General features: G+C 38.2%; 1 long non-coding RNA gene across 1 annotated transcript; it reads right to left on the bottom strand.

Moving 5' to 3' along the window:
- Nucleotides 1-2900: 2900 nt before the first annotated feature.
- Nucleotides 2901-3496, bottom strand: LOC135057498 (uncharacterized). The gene is made up of 3 exons (XR_010244163.1): nt 3474-3496; nt 3046-3123; nt 2901-2970 (listed from the first exon to the last, which is right to left on the bottom strand). It is a non-coding gene; the product is annotated as an uncharacterized LOC135057498 (long non-coding RNA).
- Nucleotides 3497-5837: the final 2341 nt, after the last annotated feature.

Here is a 5837-nt window from a genome sequence, read left to right as displayed (position 1 = left end):
TGGTTGGATGTTCCACCCATAAATAATCAAATTCCTTTTTGCATATTACATTATTTCTTTGTGCATCATATAGAAGAACTCTTAAATTTTCTTTAAAGCTTTTAGTGGGGTCATCTTCAAGTTTAGTATAAGTTGATGCATCATTAAGTATATTATATGCTTCTTTAAGGTAGTCAGTTCTGTCCTGTAGAACTACAGCTCCCCCTTTATCTGCACTCCTAATAATGATATTATCCTCTTTTTTAAGGTGATTTAAGGCTTTTTTCTCTTCTGGATTTAGATTGGAAGTATACTTATTGTTTTTTATTTTTAATTCCCTAAAGTCGTCTTTAACTGACTCATAAAAGATATCGACATTACTTCCCCTCGACTCCACCGGGTAAAACTTGGATGGGGGAGCTACTAGCGGTTTTTGTGGTTCTTGTGTAACCGAAACTGGAGGGTGTTTCAAAAAATGTCGCTGCAATGTAAGAGACCTAATATATTTATTTAGGTCGATAAACAAATCGAACTTATCCGCATGTTGGTCAGGTGCGAATTTCAGTTCCTTATTTAATAGCGCTGTTTGTGGTGCGCATAGTTCTCTGCCTGAGAGGTTGATGATCCCGGTTTTTGTCTTATTTTCAGATGAAACAATGGGCGTCTTTTTTGGGGGGATCTTTCTCCCCCCTCTTTTGTCTCTTCCATTCCAAGGCCTCTTTTTCTGCCTTGGGGTGTGGCTGAATCTATGCCATCTCCTAAAAAATGGTCATTAGGTCCATTTGGTGAAGGTGACCTAAGAGTTTCATATTTGTTAGTATGGAAAAAGGTGTCATATCTATTCGAAGAACGGCGCCTTCTCCTCTGGTCATGATAAGAATTAATTCTATTCCTATATCCATTCCTGATGGGGTATGGAGAACGGTAAGACGGCCTTCTCCTATCTCCATATCCTTGATAGTAACCATCCCTCCTCCTAGGATTCGTTCTTTGATCATTTCTGTGGTTATATCTCTCTTGTTGGTATACATTAATACCACGGTTATGGGCATGATGTGCGGCAGGGTTATCATTCTGTCTCGCATTTTTTGCCCAATCAAATATTAATCCTTTTTGGTAATCTTCCTTATCCCTAGAGAATTTGTTCTTTTTTCTCGAGATAATTTCCCTTTCTGTTATATCAAGTTGGTTTTGAAGTTTACCAACATCATGTATAAATTCCTCGCTAGTTTCAAATTTAGTAACTGAAGTCTCTAGTTTCATTAGTTCCTCCTCTAGCTTAGTTAGATCCCTTTTCCTTTCTGATATTAATAATCCCATTAATTTCTTGGAACAGTCTCCTAAGATATCGTTCCAGATTTTCATAAAGGGTTTGCTTTGTATACCGTATGTTGGCTTTTTCAATATGCGTAGTCCCCTAGGGACTCTCCCTACTTCAATATATTTTTCTAGTCTCACTATCTCATACCAATTTTTCATTTCCTTTATGGACAGTTTTTCTATCATATTTTATTGGGAATAATAATCTTCTTCATTACTAATAGGTGTCGTACTATCTTTATCCTCTGAAAATAGATTTTTACATTTATGTGTTCTTGATGTCCTATCCTTAAAAATAGGCATACTGGCAGCAATTACAGATACACAACAAAATAGATACAGAAATACACAAAAGTATCTTTATCTTGCGCCAACTCAGGAGCGGCACACTGGGAGAGGTCTTTGTTGGAAAACCTCAAAAACATACAGAGAAAACATAAATTCCCAAGTGCGCTAATAATGAAATGTAGTTACACAAATCTTCCAGCGTTTATTTCGTCGGAAAATGTAGACTGGAGGATGTTTAGATCTGGAGACCTGTAACAGACACCCCTCACCAAAAAGTCACCCAAACAAGAGGCCAACAGGCCAATTAATAAAAAGTTTTTTTTTAATAACATATATTTGAACATATGAATTTTGGTACACAATTCAAGATATAAAATTGTATCAATAAAACACAGCCACAACCAACATGTTTGTAAGATGGATTCTAGATACTCCCTCACCTTTTTCAAGGTGCGAGCTCGAAGGGAGTATCTTCACAAACTAGGGTGTGCTTTTCTGACTGACAAACCCAACGCGTTTCGTCTTATCGACTTCATCAGGGGTAACTTGTTTGGGGAAAAAGATAATGTTCTATTTGAGAAAAACTGCTATTGTGAGATAGGAATATTATATATACATATATGTATATATATATGTATAGACACATATATCTTTGTGGTATGCAAAGCATTTTTTTCCTATATATACCTACCACATATAGGGAAAAGGATGATTTGCTCTTGATAGATTTCTATGGCAGATCGTAACCTGAAATATGAATAACACATTCTAAGATGTGTTTATTTGATGGAACTACTAGGACATTATTCTTATTATCCATTTTAGTGTTACAAATAGTGACTAAGACATACCTCCAAATAGGGATTAATCAAATTCTCCTTTATTAGAAATTAATGGGTAGAGCTCCTATATTCGTGCTTCTGACTGGAACTTAAATGGTTATCCTTTTTGTATATAAAATCTATAGAATAGTGTTTTTATAAGCACTGCCTAATAGAAAGAGAAAGGGAATTGGATGTAGACCATTTTTAATGGTTTCCCACCTCATAGAACCTATTAATTGATCATAAAAGATAACATAACATAACATAACATAACATAACAGATAAGATAAGATAAAACTGATCAAGCAAAGTTCCTTAAGGGCCGTCTAAAAAAACTCTTGATCATAGTCCATTGAGACTGTCGGCAACCATATGTCGGCGTTTTTGCAGACTGCTAAAGAAATACACAAATATTGGTATTTATATAGAAATACCTGTCCATGTAATTTACTACACGGTCAAGCCAATTCTACTATAAGTATACCTAAAGTGTGGTCTTCTGCTCTTATAGTCAAAATTATTTCTGGTTTCAATGTTGACTCACGTGAAATTCTGAAAGCTTTCAATTAAATTTTTTTTAGTGTAAGGTGTGTCAGTCATAGAAGATCACTAGCACATATATGAGTGTACATACCAAAACTTATATGGCTGGTTTGACAATCACAAGGATAAAAAAGATGCGACTTCCTCAATAGGTCTCAAGGAATAGATCCTTTCAAAGAAATGGAAACATTGTTGTTGTCAAAATAGAGGGCACAGTTCCAACCATAGGGATAGTAACAATTTACAATAAGTTTCACAAAGTAAATTTTTTTCCAGAAAAACACAGCAACACTGTCATTATTTATAAGAAAGCACAGTTCTAACAAATAGCTAAAATCCAGCAGATTTCAAAGTAATTTTTATCAGAAATCAGAGCATTATTAATACTTATAAAGGCCCACTTTTAACAGCAAGAAAAATCTCAACTCCTCGGTACCAGACCAGCAAAAGAATTACACTCATGATTAATAGTTAAAGCCTTCAAAAAGTGAAACAAATAGAAATGATGTGAGGACTCACCCTGGAGAAAATTTGGCTGTGTGTGGAAGTCACAGAATGAAGTGGTAATTGATGCAGCTGTTATTTAAGCTGCTAGCACACTTACATCACTTCCTTTAATTAGATAACTCTTAATGATTAGATCAGCCTGAATAGAGCCAAAAAACTTTATTTATGAATCCATATTTTTCTTCTATAGGGATCCTTAGATGGTAGTAATTGTTTAATGTGGATTAAATATTTAATTTATACTTTAAACAGATCTTTAGTCACTTTAAAGGTGCTAAATTACTTACACCTGATCGGACAAGCATACTTCCAGCATGCGTTCCAATCTGCGTTCCACCTACTAATTAATTAAATGACTCCTCCTGCTTGATCTTTCACTTCAAAAACAGGAGTCAGAGAGAGGGCTGTCTTATTGGTATAGGCTCTCCCTCGAGCCGCACCTCCCATCTGACGCATACCGCGTCATGGGGCATGTCCTCCTGTTTCGCCCCATCACGCCTCACCAATGCTGGACAGGAGCGCAATGGGGTGTGTCCTCTTGCTCTGACGCACCACGCATCATCAATCCTGGGTGGGCCGGTTCGGCTCCCAACCATAGAGGTTGCTAGGTAACAACACGCGATACAGCACGTACATCCCGACGCGCACCACCACGTGATCTCAACTATCTACATGACGGAAACCACGTCTTGGTATCCTAGCAACCTCTAATATCGGTCTGTGGCGTCCTGATGTCTTGGCAACCTCTGATATCCGCTTATGGCTCAAATGGTGTTGTCACCTAGCAACCTCCATGGTCAGCGAGCCCATATATGAGACATTGCCTGTTAGTTTCCCCTCCCCACTGATCCAATATATATAAATGATAATCTGTCATTAAACACCATATTCTCAATTAGAGATACATGTTGGATTTGCATATGCATTTATTGTTTTACCATTTCAAGAGTATTATAGGAAACATAATAGACTTTCATAGCAATTATTTTTATGACATGGATTTTGTTAAAAATATGTTAGCTCATCCATCATTGGTATTCTAATATAAATTCATGACTATGACGTAATATTTTACAATGAAATCACCCATTTTCCCTCAAAGAGACCTCCAAATGGTCAAAAAAAAAAATGTTTTTGTTATTTATTATTTATTAATTTTTTATATTTAATTTTTTATTAATTTTATTTAAATTTGCTTGTGGATGCTAAAATAATTTTTATACTATATGTGTGTGTTACTGTCGCATTGCTCTTCAGAATATTAAAATAAAAAATAATTTGAAATTATAAATATATCTCGTACTGAGGACCATGGACCACTGTGTTTGTGCTAATATGTGAGACTGTTATATGTTTCTATTATAATAACATACTTATTGTATATATCTTTTAAGTGGTATGTCACAATCCTGACCGTAGGTTTTATAATTGGTGACTTACCCCTGCCATCTGTCCTGGATCCTGTGTCTTTTCACTCACGGAGTTAAACAGCTTGTCAGTTTTCCTGAGTTCTCTGCCTGAGAGGTAATAGTTAATTAGCTCCACCTGTGGTGATCTCCTGTGTGAGGCTGAATTCAGTAATCTGAAGTTCAGGCTTCAGTGTTCTCTCGGCCTGCTAGGCCTCGCTGCACTTCACAGCCTCCTCTAGAGTAGTCACATGACAGTGACTTCACCTGACCCAGAGTTGTCCAATCCTCTGCCAGCCTGAGACTCTCTACATCACCTAATCCTGCCCACCAATCATCAGGGACCAGGAAGTATAAATCAGGAGGCTGAGTTGGAATCTGGGCCAGTTCCTCATGTCACATACAGCCTTGTGTGAGTCTTATGCTGAGCTCCCTTAAGGTAACCTTTGTACCTAAGTTCCTGTGGGAACTCTGTTCCCTTGTTACCGTTTGGTTTACTTGTGTGTTGCCATTTGATTTCATCATTTTCCCTGAGTCTCAATGTAAAGGCACAGCTGCAATGTTTCGTCTTAAAGGCACAGTACTGAATTCCGTGTTCTCCACTGAAAACCACAGAAGTCGTGTTTCAGTTTTACTACTGTTGTAGTTGGGACCTCCGTGACTCAGTACCTCCGTGCCTCAGTACCTCGTGCCTCAGCATCTCCGTGCTTCCAGCACCTCGTGCCTCAGTACCTCCGTGCTTCCAGCACCTACGTGACTCAGTACCTCAGTGCCTCATCATCTCCGTGCCTCAGTACCTCCGTGCCTCAGTACCTCCGTGCCTCAGTACCTCCGTGCCTCAGTACCTCCGTGCTTCCAGCACCTCCGTGCCTCAGTACCTCCGTGCTTCCAGCACCTCCGTGCCTCAGTACCTCCGTGCTTCCAGCACCTCCATGCCTCAGTACCTCCGTGCTTCCAGCACCTCCGTGCC

This window comes from Pseudophryne corroboree, chromosome 3 (assembly GCF_028390025.1).
Source record: "Pseudophryne corroboree isolate aPseCor3 chromosome 3, aPseCor3.hap2, whole genome shotgun sequence".
Lineage (NCBI taxonomy): Eukaryota > Metazoa > Chordata > Amphibia > Anura > Myobatrachidae > Pseudophryne > Pseudophryne corroboree.
This window is presented reverse-complemented; position numbering and strand designations above follow the sequence as displayed.